At 40.5% G+C, this 16066-nt stretch overlaps 1 protein-coding gene and 1 long non-coding RNA gene across 3 annotated transcripts in view; both read left to right on the forward strand.

Moving 5' to 3' along the window:
* Window positions 1–200: 200 nt before the first annotated feature.
* On the forward strand, window positions 201–7596 carry LOC148845915 (uncharacterized). 2 transcript variants are annotated; one of them, XR_016101855.1, is made up of 3 exons: window positions 214–4834; window positions 7119–7245; window positions 7333–7596. It is a non-coding gene; the product is annotated as an uncharacterized LOC148845915 (long non-coding RNA). The 2 variants fall into 2 exon arrangements; XR_016101854.1 differs by having other exon boundaries at window positions 201–4834; window positions 7119–7596.
* A 6379-nt stretch (window positions 7597–13975) lies between these two features.
* LOC148845916 (uncharacterized) overlaps window positions 13976–16066 on the forward strand; it is a 42521-nt gene continuing 40430 nt past the window's right edge. Inside the window, exon 1 of the mRNA XM_088954376.1 lies at window positions 13976–15963. The gene's annotated coding sequence lies outside the window, so the exon portion shown is untranslated. The remainder of the gene's footprint in view (window positions 15964–16066) is intronic.

The raw sequence follows: 16066 nt of genomic DNA on the forward strand, positions 1-16066 counted from the left end.
AGTATTAATATAAATAGCAACTGAGAGGGGCAGCAATCATCAACTGACCCACACTTTTTTTTAAATCTCCTCTCTATGATTTCTTTCTTCTTCTTCTTCTTCTTCTTCTTATTGAATTCTCATCTACAGTAGGACTGATTACAGTCTCTACAACACAAGTCTATGTGGCACTATGGTAGAAAGATGCATTGGGCCCAAGAACCACATGCAAAAGATGGAATTGCTTTGGTGGCACCATCCTTTTGATTAGGAACTTTCTGTGTTTTAGCGGTATGTAGGGTGGATGAAGTTGGAGTGTATGGAAACTCTCCATTTTTTTATAAGTAAAAGATTCTTTAAATTTCATTAAAACAGTAAAGATAAGCAACTATTACAAGCTTCCCCAATAGAGGCATGAGATACAGCCTCATTGATAAAGAAAAGACAGCACAAAAATTACAGTTGAGCCCAAAACAAATGATCCTTAGTTACCCCTTGCTTAGCTAAAGAATCAGCCATAGTATTCGCCTCCCTCCTCAACCATTGTATAATCAAGCTCATCTGTTGTGTTAACCATCTGAGTTTCTTCATTTCGTCTTGATAACACCATACCACTGCAAACAGTTCAGCCCTTATGGAGTCTCCATTCCCCACTGGTCCTGAAAACAACACTACCAGATTCCCTTCCCTAATCCCTATCTCTTATGACTCCAATTCCAGAGGGACCTGGATTGCCTTGATACTTCCATCAAAATTTAATTTCAAAAAACCTTCACTGGGAGGTGCCCATATCAACCTTGTTTTAGTCTCCTGTACTGAACTAGAAGCCTCTAATAACCAGTTCCTCCAAATATCATCAAAGGAGAGCTGTCTAAGCAGGTCCAAAGTTAGTAGCCAATGTATAATTCTGGTCAATATACAATCCATAATTTCTTGTTTGCTTCTTTGCTTCTCTTGGAAAATCCTAGCATTTCTTTCCTCCCATAAGGTCCAAATAACTGCTGCTCGTGTGCATCTCCTCATTATTCTTCCCCTTCTCTTTGGCCACACAAAGGTAGCCAAATCAAACATCTTAATCTCCCTTGGCGTGTTCCACCTGCACCCATACAAAGAGAAAAACCACTCCCAAATATTTGCAGCAAAGTAGCAATTGATTAGTAAATGGTAACAAGATTCACCATCCGATTTACATAGAGTGCACTAATTCGGGGAAATACACAGAAAAGGCCTCTTCTTTTGTAGGTAATCCAGAGTGTTAACTTTCCCATAAGCCACTTCCCAACAAAAGCCTTAATTTTTGGAGGAATCGATTGGCACCAAACTTCCTTAGTAGGAAAGAAATGAGGGAAAGGGGTCTAGCAAAGAGTATTAAAAAAAGAGGCACAGGAAAAAAGACCCTTAGAACTTGGACATCAAACCCTTCTATCTGGTTTAGGAGGCTCTAACCAAAATCTTTTAAGAAGCAACAACAACTCTGACAAACAGGTGATTTCTTCATCCCTCAATCCCCTTCGAAACCCAAAATTCCAATTATGACCTAGAGGGTACTAAAAAGACTGAGATGCTCTCATTTTTATACAAGGAAATGGAATACGAAGAAGGAAACGAATCCTTTAGAGACTGATCCTCCAATATTCTATGAATATTGCCCACCACCTCATGCCACAAGCTATCCCACTCTAAAGGCCATCTCCATGACCACTTCCCTAATAGAGCCATATTCTTCTTTCACACACTCCCAATTCTTAAGCCACCCTCTTTCTTGTTTTTACACACAATCTCCCAATCAACTAGGTGGTCTTTTTTAAACTCTCCCGACTCCCAAAGAAAATCCCTCATGATTTTTTCTATTTTTTTTTGCTTCCCTTGGTGAAATCCTAAACACAGAGAGAAAGTAGATTGGTAGGTTAGCTAAAGTTGATCTTATTAGAGTGATCCTACCTCCTAGTAAAATATTGTTCATCTTCCAAGCTGCCAATCTCTTCCCACATCTTTATACAATTGGGTTCCATAATCTACTTTCCTTAGGGTTGGCGCCTAAAGGAAGACCTAAATATGTCAATGGCCAATGGGTGATAGGACACTCTAAGCAACCCGCCACCAAGTTTAAGTCAACATCCTCCATGTTAACCCTTGCTACGCAACTCTTACCTAAGTGATTTTCAGATTTGGGATCCCTTCAAACTTCTCGACCAAATATTTTAATCTCCTCACCCTCCTAATATCGCCCCCTTCACAAAAAATTATGATGTCGTTTGCAAATTGGAGGTGAGTAATTGGAACACTGTTTTTGCCCACTCTCCAATCCCTAATCTCATCTTCCTTATCAGCTTTAGACAGGAGTCTACTAAACACATTGGCCACTAAAGTAAAGAGGAAGGGTGAGAGAGGGTCCCCTTGCCTTAGGCCTCTACAAGCTGGGAAGAAGTCTTTCATCACTCCATTAACAAGACCGAACACAACCAAACACCCAATGACACCATTTCTCTCCAGAACCACATTGATGCATCACCTCTAATAGGAATTCCAGTCCACCAAATCATATGTTTTTTTTAGGTCCAATTTCTTCATTTCCTCTACACATTCATTGGCTATTAGGATTTGATTGATTATTTGTCTCCCTTGAACAAAAGCTCCTTGAGATTGACTTATGAGAGAGGGCAATACCACTTTAATCCTCAAAGACAAGACCTTAGCAATTATTTTGTAGACAAGACCTAACCAATATTACCTCAATGATACCTTATTTGTTCCTTTCCTTATCAGAAAAGGTCCTAGAGCCTCTCTTCCCATATAGTCCAGCAAGTAGCAGCCCCCACACCTCCACATATTTGGTGGAGGGGTCCACTTGCAACCAAAAAAAGAAATAAACCATTCCTATATATTAGAAACAAAAGGACAGGAAATTGGTAAGCGGTAGGAGCTTTCACCATTAGCCTTGCAGAGGGTGCACCTGTTTGGGGACAAGCACCAATTTGGCCTTTTTTTTCTGGAGTAAATCACATGTGTTACATCTTTCTAGGAAAGACTAGATAGAGTTGTTGGTCTGTTGTTCCAAGGACTTGAAGAAAGAAGCACAAGAAAAGACCCTAGAGGGGGACAAAGTCCAAATTTATCTACTCCTTGATTATTCTCCTCAGCTATTTATTTCATTCTTTTGAGGTCCTTTCCTGCTTCTCCCTTCCCTATTCTTGCTCCCAACACTCCCCCTTCTTCTACTACCCTTTCAGATTGGCTTGCTGTTACAACCTCTTCCTTTCTCCTCAACTCTTCAAGCTGGGAATCTGGTGTATCTGTTTCAGCCAGAGCACACACATTAGTAAGCATAACTGAATTGACGTACATACCTGGGCCCAAAGCAGGTGTAGCAAGATTCGAGAAATCAGAGAAGGGGGAAACACCCTGGTTGGGGGTCAAGACATCTGACCTATCCCTTAAAAAAGGTTGTTGTAAAGTGGGAATGAGATCGGTCTCAACTATCTGCAGCAGAAGCCTTTCCAGTACACCCTTCTCTGTTCCCTCGATGCAAACCTTCCTAATATCCTCTTGTCTCACTTCCTGTGATCCTTGTCCTTGCTTGGGGGTAAGTTCCTTGTAATAGGAGCAGAAGTAGCCTGCTCAACTTCGACTAAGCACACTACCGGCCTGACTGACTTTGTTAACTTCTCGGGAGCCTGATTGTCTTCTCTTTCTTCCGGGAACAACTCTTCTGTGTCGAAGCTCTCTGCCTCATATAGGTCGATCCTCACAGTTTGAACAATGCTACCTAAGCTCGAGTATTCCGAGGACTCTAAGTCACAGTCTGAATCGTGATCGCTGCTTCTGTCGTCAAAATCTGAGTCTTCATCTTGACATCGCTCCTTTCCTTTGCTACTGCATCTGTTAAATCTAGGGTTGTGCTTTTCAGGAGATTCAACCCTCTTACCTTTGCTAGATACCCATTGCATCGATCTTTGTTGCCCCATTGTCACACAACGGCTTTCTTGCATTCCTAACTTGATCGAGGAAGATGATGATAGACATATTTTATTGTCTATCGTTGGGCTTCCTTTTGATATCATGTGCCCTTTTAAATGCTCAAGTGAAGTGTTTTTTTGAAGTCATGAGTTGGGCCCAGATTCAGATCCGAAAGTAATTCATTTGTGAGCCTCAAAGGGACAAGGCCAGGCCCAGTTTTAATCATCCCATGGTCACTCAAGGTGACACATGCCAAGTTTGACGCGGTAAGACCAGCCCGGTTCAAGGTTGAACCGCCTAAAGGCTGACCCAAAGTCTTGCTCAAATTTTGAAAATGAGCCTGCTTCCCATGCCAAGCTCCACCAGTCAGTACCTCAGCATAAGATCCGCCACGCGTCAAAACTCCTCCAGTCCCTGGACTTTCATTTCCTCTCCTGCGCCTTTGCCTTTTCCACTACCCAGGACTTGTTTTGCCATTTCAGAGTAATTTCCAATCGCAGTACTTTCGACCACTTGGCTTTTGCCACGTAGGAACTCTTCTTCAAACCTTTTGTCTTCCTCCCTTCTAGCAGCTTTCCACAACGCAGCTTCAATGGCAGTTGTCAACCAGACTGAGTACACCAGTTGATCATCTGCAACTAAAATTTTCCTTGGGATTTCCTCAGGTCTGACCCCGCTCAAGCAAATAGCTGCCGAGTGAAGGTCTATTGCAAAGATGCTATCCAGCTTTGCACTGCACAATAAAGCAATTGATCTGAAGGTTTCTTCCTTCCACAGGTGGAATGGGAGACCAAGAACGCAAACAATTACCCCATCTTCTATCGTAAAACTTCTTTCATTAGACAATGGGCTCCATTTTGCCACTGTGAAGCTGCCAGAACTTCCCGCAATACTCAAGGTAGTTACATCTACCACATCTTCTGTTAATTCTAGCAAAGCCTTCTTCTTTTCAAAGGGAGTTATTACTACCGCCCCCTTCAGTTGTAAGTCCTTGATTATTTTTTCTGCTATTTTCTTCCAATCTAATGGTTGTTTCATTGTCTGAACCACTAGCTTCTTTTCCCAGTCGCCTCACTCCCAATTTGCTATGGTTCTGAATAAACCTCCTTTGCCTGTCATAACCCATATTCTATCACCAGTTTCCTCTTCCTTCGTTTATTAGTTTTCATGTTTTCTACTTTTTGTCTTTCTCTGCCTTCTTCTCCTGCCTCAAAACCTCCCTCAAAGTATATGTGATTTCCTTCCAACCTTCCCCTCTTTTTCCTTCTGAGAAACAAACCACTTTTGCTTCTTCCCTCGACCAAAGAGTCCATAAAGAGTGATATACCTGCCTTTAGATTTTAAGTTCTTTCTTCCCCTACCCTTGAATCTTTGAACACAGAGTTTCTGCCTGTCTGTAAAAGCTCCTTCCAAAAACACCATAAACCATTCAATCACCTCCTTGCCTACTAGTAGAACCATCGCCATATTGGTTTCCCTAATCTTCAATGCTAAGTTCCCTCTTGATTTGTAACTCTCGAACACAAAAGTTTTTGCTCCTACCTTTAACATTCTTCTCCATCACCCCTATTCGGTTGGACTGTTGTATGGAAACTCTCCATCCTCCATTAAGTTTATGATGGGTTTGCAATTTTTTTCCAAGTGAACTATTTCTCATTTAGACATGGCTACCCTTTCATATCATCATAAACACTATAAACACTACTTGTATATGATGGATCTCTCTTCATTCTGTTAGACAAATTTGTATGCCCTTAGTTTCAATCAAAATGATGTATTTTATAAATTTATTGTAAATGAATAAAAGTGCATATTTGATTCATGTTCCCTTGGTATGTTTCTGTGAAATATTCTTAAACTGGACACCTAATGAGATTCGCGTTAGTTTAAAATGTTCACAACCAGTGAATCGGTCTGGGGAGACCTATCCTGATAAGGCTGACACTGTTGTGCCACCAAGTCGGTTGGGGTGGCCTGTCTCAACTACCAGGGTGAGACCCTAGGCACATACAGTGTAGGATTAATTGAATCTTTGAACTGGACCAGATTTTCAGTATTGCTCTGGACCTTAGAGATTGATGGGAAAAACTGGAAAGTTACACCCGACCCCTACACTCGATTATGATACTGCACTAGGTGTCGGATTGGGTTGTCTTTGATGTACCAATCAGTGAGATCCTTAGCGAGGGTCAAAACCTGGGTATATTGAGACAGTTTAAGAATTCATCTGAGTGGGTGATCATAGTGACAGGATCGGCCTCCTTTATCGGACAAAGGTAATGATCGGGGATGCACTCTCACTGATGGAAACCAAGACTACTGACAGCCGATTTCAATCATTGAGATTTGTTTTGCAAAGTATATTTTATATGAGATATAAAAGTATATATATTATGGTTTTTAAAAGATTTGCAAAAAGGTTTTAATTCCCGGGATCCATATAAGTAGAGAGTGCAACACTGTTCCTTGCAGTCGAGGGAGATGTCCTCTCTTGTCGGGCAGTGTATGATCATTATGGGCTGAGAGGTTAAGTGTAAGACCATTAAGGATAATACCTGATGGGCTAATCTTGCATCTGCCCATAGTCCCTAGGTGTTACAAGGTGGTTTGGCCCAGGGACCACTTAGGGTAAGTGTTGGGCCCATAGAGCCCATTTGATGGGTTTCAGGGGGTGCACTGTCCTAATAGTGTATTCGGCCAGGCCTTGTAACAAAGGCTGGGCCGAACCCATGTGGCTGATGTGTAGATCAATGTTTGGGTCCCACGCCATACAAGGAAGCCCAACTGGGCAATAGTTAGGGAGGTTAAGTGAGCACATAAGTTTAATGGGCCTAAAGCCCATTTCGAACTAGACTTATTTAATAAGTTAAATATGGGCGAATTCTAAGATGGACCAGCAGATAGGATAGGGACTTAACCCTATCCACTTAGAGAGTCCAGATCTAAATATGATTTAGAGATGATATACTTAAATTCTCTTGAGAGCTGAAATCAGAGGAGAAAGATTTTTGCAATCCCTGCAAAAGATCTTTCTTGCCGCCTCCTTCCTGCAGCCGCCAGACATTCTGTTCGATCTCTAGTTGTGGGAGAAGTCAAGATTCGATCTTGACATCAGTTCTTTGAGAAAGAATTGATAAGAAGCTGTGCTCACGTGCCATCCTATTGTTTCTTGTGAATGACAGAATTATTGGAGAATGATACTATTGATTCTGTTCCATCCTGCACTGCGCCATCTTCAGTGAGAGCAGTCTTTGGATCCTTCTTTAGGCGTGAACACCTTCGTTGGGAGATACTTTTTCTCCGTATCAGGTATAATCTTGTCCTACTACTTTTGGTTCAGATCTGGTTCAGTTTATGGATCAAGATTGATCCTTGAAAATATGATTTTCTAAATAGGGAATGTGATTCCTAGTTGAAAGGGAGAGAAAAATTTTTGAAATTCGCCCCTTTATTCCGCAAGATTTGGACGCCCATACGATGGATCTCTCATCCCTTCACATTCTTCATTTGTCTTTTCTTCTATTTTGAAGGGCCTGATAAGTGAATACATCTTTGGCTTTTGAGGAAATTGCTGAATTGCTAGAATTATTGGTGCAGAAATTTTTTGTTGTAAAATGGCAAAGACCCTTCTCTTTCAGTATTTTTTTATATTCCCTTTCATTTTCTAATTTATATAAATAATCAATATCCTCAGTTATTATAATCAAGGTTTTAAATATTGATAGAGGTCGATACGTCAGATGGGGTGTATTGATCTGTATTGATATATATACCTACGACATCATTAAATTGTAGATGAGACACTACCAGTTCCCCTGAACTTGTCCTTTGACTGGAGTGTTCACATGTTGACAATAAATCATGTATTTATCTCTAAAATACCTAGAACCCCCATGTTTATCATATAGAGGACCAGTAAAATTTGTTGCAGGGTGGTACAAACAATAATTAAATACTAAAAGATGCTCTGAGGCCATGGCAAGACACAAGTCACACAACAACAATATCTGTGGCAGCAATTGGATATCCTTTTTCAAGAGTCCATACCTAAAATTCTATCTGCGGCAATGGCATCTTATGTTTCAATTGCAAATGTAAGAAAAAAAAAGGACTCCTCAAATTGCTTAAAAAATCAATATATCATCATCATGAGAGAGAGAACACCTCATGTATTGGAATGTTGAATGATGCATTACTCAGTAAGTACTGCCACTTCTATTGGAATTCTAAAGTTATACAAAACTAGAGGCAATGGTATATGAAAACCAAATGATTTTGTGCAAATGACCTAGTTATAAGGGCTCTTCACAAGGATTTTTCGTGCAAGGGAGGAGAGGGATCAGACTGAGAAAACAGAATCACATGAAAACATAACAGGATTTTTTCATGTTCACCCTCCTTAGATTAGCAAAGACTATGTGCAACATAAGAGTGAAATTTCATAAGGAGATTTCCACCATTTTCCTCTAAGGGGAGTGAGCAACATTCATATTTTAAAAGTTCACCATTACTAAAGAGTGCTATCCCTCTAGAAGATTTTGGGAATCCTTCCTTGGAGAAGAATTACCAATAGAATGATTTCCATAGTCCAAGATGCAGACGGGAACACCCATCCAAAATTGTTCCTCAAGCCCTCTATTACTAATCACTAGTCACAGAGTGGGGTGTTTGGGGACCCGCAACAGCAGATAGAAAATTCATGGTAGGAGGGTTTTGTACCCCAAGGACTTTGTTGACCCCCAATCCTAGTCCATTCTAATTCAATGAGCAAGCAAAATCAATTGTATCCTAGCATTGTTTGTAGCTTTTACATTGACTATTACATGATATGTTTTCTGGTTAACGCACAAATATTTTCTGTTTTTTCCACTTGCTTTTCCTTGTTAATCTTTTAGGATGGTGACAAAGAACATAACAAGTCACCTACTGAGGAATTATCGCCTACTATGGAAGAGCAAGATGCAGAAAATAGGCAATCTTAATTATCGACTGAAGGGTAGTACAGTGAGAGCTTTGATAAAGCTTTGCTAAAAAATAAAGGTCTGTCCAGCCACTTGAATCCCTTAAGTTGATCAACATGATTCTACTATTTACGTACTTACAAAAATTTAAGCAAATCTAGAAAAAAAAAATCAAAAAGATAACACCAGATTTAGTAGAATGTGATGAACGAACAAAAGTTCAATCCTAAAAAGGGGGATAACTATCCTAGGTCATGGAGGCATTCAATTTTACCATCTGTTGGTGATGAACCAACAAGGACGTGAGATGTGTGCAGAACCTGAGACGATGAGGCTATTTCAGAACAAAGAAAATCCAACACGGTTGCTAGAGAGAGAGGGCCTTCGTTAAATCAAGAAGATTGTGACCTAATTATGATAAATCATCTACGTCAAGAAATGAAGCTTTAAATCCAAGGTCTCCCACTTCTTACTGCACTCCAAGAAGTGGTCTGTCGTTGCCATTGCTGTCGAGAAATGAACTTGAGCTTCAAATCAAAGGAGGTCTCCCACTTGTTACAACACTCTAAGGAGTGGTTTGTCGTTGTCGTTGGGAAATGAACTCAAACTTCAGATCCAAGGAAGTTTGTCATTGTCGATGATGTCGCTTGTTGGGTATTTATTTGATAGTGTGGGAAGACTGAGATACGAATCGCCGGTTAGATGTCATTCGATGGTGAGGGAAGACTGAGAGTAGGAGCATAGAGAAATGGTTGATTGAGTGAGTGAGTGAGAGAGAGAGAGACGGGGGGTGGGGGGAGAGCGGGAATGCCTTGGGTGATAGGGGGAAAGTGTCGTTGATGCCCATTTCTATTGTAGTGATAGGGGGAAAGTGAGTTTTGGGTTTTGTTAACCTTAATCAAGAATGCCTTGGGTGGATCTTGGGTCCTGAATTAGATTTGTTAACACAATGGGCTTTACGCCTATATTAAGAAAAAGGAAATGACCCTATTACCAGTTGGACAATGAGTTTTCAACTTCTTCCGGAGGCAAATGCAGAGAAAACCATTTTCATGGCAAAGCAAGATTCAAACTTGTTCAGATGCAACGGAAAATATATATATATAAACAAAACAAAACAGAGGCAAGCAAAGAACCGATGCAAGTAAAGCTCCTGTAAATGAAGGCGTACTTGGTAATCACAATAGAAAAAAATGCAAAAGTAATTGATACAAAATAAAGAATGGTGAAAGTTCCTACAAATGAAACCGACGACAAAGGCACATATGTAGAGTGGTGCTGTATGGGAGATTTATCTAGGAAGTAGAACATCTTAACCGGGGGCTCACATCTACTACTCACAAATTGTTCCCATTACACGGGAGTGGTGCTGTATGGGAGATCACATTTGCACCCCATAGAGAACGCCCTACAAATGTCCCACATGCACATCTCAATGTGCATTGAGAACATTTCTCAAAGTCATCACTGGGAGATGATCCCAACAATACACCGTTGGGATATACTGTGGGGTGCATACGTGAATTCATTGGATATGGATGAGAATATATTATTGTCTTGAATTGCCTTGGGCAACGGCTTGAGATCTCATCCCAACAAATATTGTTGCAATACTCTTTCAACAAGATCCATATCTGCACATTTCACCATAAGACCGAAACTCACCATACAAGAGATGTGCGGACAGTCGGACACGAATGTGGAACCCACCAAATTGGAGATGTGGTGACATGGATCATGTTGGAAGTGAGCTCGCATTGTCTGTCCCCTTGGGACAGAAATTTTTCTGTTCCCACCAATAGAATTCCAACACGTCACGCTTGCTCTCCCCATGCAAGAAATGGGAGACTTGACAACTGTTACTCCATCTTGTTTTCCCCCGATTCTCTTTTTCTTCCTTCTCCTGCTTCTTGCCCTTGTTTTGATTTAAAGGACCTTCCCTCCTGAATCCCTTCGCTCTTCCCTCCTAGAACAGAAAAGTCTTGATTGATGAATCCATAGAATTATCAATTTTCTCCCTTCGAAATTAACCTAGGTCGAATCCCATAATGGCGTGAAACAGAATGCGATTTCAATTGTTTTCTTATGAAATGATTTTTCCTGTTTTACTTCCTTTAGTTATTTTCTTTATAAGAACAAAGTTTAGAACATATGATTTGAATCTAATCGAGCCTTGCTTGTTCAATTTGAACGTACTTACATTCACAGTAATCAGTAATCGCTTTTTGAGTATAAGCCTTATGAACGTAGAAAAATGACTCACTTGGGCTGAAATGGAGTCACCACCCATCGGATTAGGAAGTGGAGGTGATTAGACCTTTGTAAAAAATGCATCAAAAAAACATTTTTATCAAATAGTGACTCCAAAACACAAGACACTGGCTACACTAGTCTGGGTAAAATTTGGATAGAAGAGGGAAGGGGTTAGGCACCCCACTCCCGGGTCCAATAGGTGGGGCCCACATAGGACATCAATGAACACAAATAGAAATAACAATTATTCAAATGACTAAGAGAATAATAGGGGAACAAGACCTTTGTAAAGGGCATCTAAAAAACATTTTTATCAAATAGTGACAAGACACCGGCTAAACTAGTGTGGGTAAAACTCGGATAGGAGAGGGAAGGGGTTAGGCACCCCACTCCCGGGTCCAATAGGTGGGGCCCACATAGGACATAAATAAACACAAATAGAAATAACAATTATTCAAACAACTATGAGAATAATAGAGGAACAAAACATCACAAAGCGTTTCATAACAGAATCTAATATTAAACCAAACATTCACGATTAAGAGAACATAAACACATGCTTCACACACCTTAAACATAGCAGTGATTATAGACATCAGTTGATAATACTAAGAGTAGATGGAACCAAACGATCTACTAGTATTCAACATCTTTCAATAAATAGAGTAGAGCCAGAGAGTATGAATATTATTGACGATGACCACTAATGACCAGGAAAACTAGATTCGATAGATTCAACTAATAGATTTTGTTAAAACAATCATTGGGAGATATTAAAAACATTAGCAATCAAAAAACCAAAATAAACCAATGGGTTCGAGCCAAATCCACATATCTATCATACTGAAACAAAAGAGAGGAATTGAACAAGCCATCTTTAGGGGATTAAATTGATATATATATAAGAGAGAGAGAGAGGAAATTAGAGAAAGAGATGGGAAAGTCAGGCAGGTCGCCGCTACCAAGAGTTGTAGCGGCGATCAAGAAAAGGGAATAAATGGGGGGGAAGCTGAGAAGAAAAAGAAAACAAAAAAAAATGGGGCAGTAGAAAGAAAGAGGGAGGAAAGGAGAAAGAACGAGATATGTGGCAGGGAATATAGAGAGTGGAGTGGGTTCGCCACCGCTTTGGTTTTGGGTTCGAAGGAAGGAGGGAATGAATCGTCTTTATTGAATTCTTGGAATTAGGGCAAATCAAAATATTCGATTAAATTTATACGGGGAGCCAGGGGCATTTTCATACTTTTTGGAAAGTTTAGGAGTATTTTTGTAATTTTGGGATACGTGGGTCAATTGGACGGGATGAGTCTATCATAAAGAAGGGTTTTATGTGTGTGGGCTAGTTCAATTGGCCGAAATAAAACCTAGATGAAAGGGCAAATAGGGGTATTTTCATTTGAAATTTGGAAGGGTAGGGTTTCTGATTATTCTAGGTTGATTGATAAGGTTAGATTGGCCCAACTGGGCCTAGATTGGGTAGATCTAGAAAGTGTTTTATTCAATCAATCTAGAGTTTGAAAATGGAATCTTATCATGACGGAGGGGCAAGCGAGGGTATTTTGGGCTGAAATTTTATAGGTGGATATTTTAGGGTGTCGAGGATTTGGTGGTAATATCTGGTCAATTTATGAGTGTCAAGATCATAGGAATTTGAATCAACGAGATGATTTAAAATGAAATCTTAGTTTGACGGAAGGGTAAACGAGGAAATCTTGGGTTAAAACCTTATAGGCAGGTGTTTTGTGTGTTTAGGGCTAAATCTTATTGTTTGATGGGCTCGGATGTGTTTGGATCAAGGGGATCTGGTTTGTGGGTGTTTTAGGCTAATGGCAAGGGTCGAAATGGAATCTTCGCCTGATGAGAGGGTAGGTGAAGGAATTTTGAGTTGATATTTGCTAGGTAGGTTTTGGGGGAGGTCTTTAGTTTGATGGTGGTGTTTGATCTAATGATTGAGGTGTAAATGGGGGTTGATCAGGACCATCAATTTGGTATCGAGTATATTTAACAATGGATTTGAGGGCTTTTGGGCTGAAATTTGGCTTCTTGGGGGGGGGGGGGGCGGGTTGGTGTTTTAAAGAGATTAAAAGGGTTTGATAAGGTGTTTGGGGTAAATTGGAGGTTCAGACAGCAAACCAAACAAAAATAAGGTGCTGACAAGCCTGAAAAAAAATGTAGACGATAATAAGCGACCATAGCGAAGGTAATTATCAGTGGCAAAAGAACATTGGTTTAGGAGTCCTAGTACTTGGATGGTGTATAGAAGGACCAACCACATAACCAAAAATCAAGTTCATTTTATTACTATACTGATAAAAACAAAGGAATCTCTTCTAAATAGACCCACCTAGATACCCCACTGGTTGTGGCATCGCAACTACCTCCATTAAGATTAGCATAATACTTTTCTTTACATGGTTTAGGCTTGGAACAAAGGCCTGGTAAGGGTTTATGAAACACCCATGCCATTCCTTTGCTTGGGCCATCTTCAAATAAGGTAAGGGTTTATGAAACATGGGAAAGTATTTTGTTGGTTGGGATTCATCGAAATGCTAGAGCAGTTCATATTGAGTGATTGCCAAGTAGAACACTGGTGAAGAAGCCAAAAATGGTAGTCCTTTCCATTCACACAAAGCAATCACCTAAGTCTGCATTTGTTTAAGATGTAAATTTGAACGAGGTAAATTTTGCACTCCATTCAGTTTTGCTAACGTTTGGATGAGTTGTTATTTTACATCGTAGGTGAGTGTAAAACTCCACTAGGTAAATTTTACATCGAAAATTGGTGGAAAGTTAACACTGATAAAACCAATGTAAAACTCCATCTTCTCAAAACTCGATGGACACACACGCTCTCTCCAACTTATTCTTCTTCCTCGCTGGTTTCACTCTCGTATGTTCCTACCTACATCCCACTGCAACTTCCGACAATAGTAGAAGCAGTTCTCCCCCTTCTCCGATCAGTTACTTGGATATCTCACTTGTGTTGGTGTTCCATGGTAGAGTAGAGAATCAAGTTTCCAATGATGAAGACTCCACCATCAGTGTTGCAGATCTGTAGACTGTATTAAACCGCAAAGATTTGCAAGATAGAAGCCAAGAGAATTTCAGAGCTGAAATGCAAAAACAGAGGGGAAGTTTCCAACGTTTCAGAGTTGCAAGACAGAAGTTAGGAGAATTTTAGAGCATAAACGCAGAAACAGAGTGGAAGTTTCCAACGTTTCAAAGTGAAAAATTTGCAAGACAGAAGCCAGGTTTATTTCAGAGCAGAAACGCAGAAACAGAGTGGAAGTTTCCAACACTTAAGAGTGAAAGATTTGCAAGGCAGAAATGCAGAAACACAAAAATAGTGGAAGATTTGCAAGACAGAAACGCAGAAACAGCAACAAAGTTTCCAATGTTTCAAAACAAAAAACATAGAAACAGAAGCCAAGAGAAATTTCTAGGAGAGTTTTAGTCTTCCACAAAGCAAAAACTAGGTTCAACGGAAGGAAGAGTTTCAAAGCAGAAACAAAGTGGAAAGCTTTACTTTTACACCGTGCAAAAACGTAGAAACAAAAGCTAGGAGAATTTCTAGGAGAGTTCCAGTCTTCCACAAAGCAAAAACTAGGTTCGACGGAAGGAAGAGTTTTAGAGCAGAAACAAAGTGGAAAGCTTTACTTTTACTCTGTGACAACCAAACGTCATCACTGTAAAAATTCAAATCCATTCGACCATTGAATCGGCATCATATTTTTCATCGGCGTAAAAATGAATTTGCACTTCAAGCAAATGCATCCTAAGATATAAAACCCAATACATCACCACTTATTTCGGTGCTGTATTGGGGTGGGTGGTGGAGAGGGAGGAGAAGAGGAGAGTGAATGAGAAAAGAGTAAGAAGTGGTTCCGGTTAGGTCAATGTGGGGGCGGTTCAATTGGATTTCATAATTTTTTGATGTCCATACTTTTAAGTGTAGACTCCCTCAGTTTAAATGTAAGAAGAAGGTGGCTTTTGGATTGTCATTGGATGGACAGAAAAATTTCTGTGCCTAAGGGACAGAGGTTGCAACCACATTGAAAGCATGTTAGGAGTTGAGAGTCTGGAGAAAGTTGTTGTGTGAGGATATCCATCTCCAACATGCAATCACAAACAAAACATTGCGATGCATCGAATCCTTTCCAATTCTAAAAGTATATTCCATCCACCATCAGAACTATTCGAACCCCTCTATTTAACCCGAACGATTGTGTTGCCTGCCGTGTTGCTTCGAAATTCGGATCACTCAACGAGTTGGTCCAGCCGAGTCAATGCTTGAGATTAGCCCGAGCCACGCGGCCCACGCCTGAGGCCCCCCTGCCCTTAGGTGGAGGTGGACGACAGGGCGAGTCACGAGTGTGACTGCGTGTGCTGAGTTGGGTAGAGCTCGGCTCGGCGGCTGGTTTGTGTCTTTGTGACCAGAGTCAAAGAAGGCTAACGTGAGAAAAAGAGTTCGGATCTGCTGACCAACACACCTTGCTAGCTACGGTCATCCAGCCGCACATCGAGAATATCAGTGACCACAGCTCAAGCGATGCTCCGTATGTGCGGCTGGGTGGATGTAGCCAGCAATGTGTTGGACTCTAAAACCCTCCTCGTTACATGAAGACTCGGAGACCTCTCTCTCTCTCTCTCTCTCTCTCTCTCTCAAATTACTGCATATAAATTTCTTCTTCTCCAAGATCCTTCCCCATTTTTTAGTCTTTTGGTATCTCGTTCTTCAATTCATTTCTCGTCGAATATCGATAATTTTATAGTCCAGAGGAATAAGCAACTAAGCAAGCGCCTCCATTATCGAAAGGTCAGTATCTGCAGTACCCTTCTGATGATATTTTTCCTCAAACAAACATATGAAGATTTAGTATATTGGTTAGAAGCAACATGATAACTGTTAGAAGCAAATC

The sequence above is a fragment of the Nelumbo lutea genome, chromosome 7 (genome assembly GCF_056320005.1).
Source record: "Nelumbo lutea isolate HS-2025 chromosome 7, American lotus-T2T, whole genome shotgun sequence".
NCBI lineage: Eukaryota > Viridiplantae > Streptophyta > Magnoliopsida > Proteales > Nelumbonaceae > Nelumbo > Nelumbo lutea.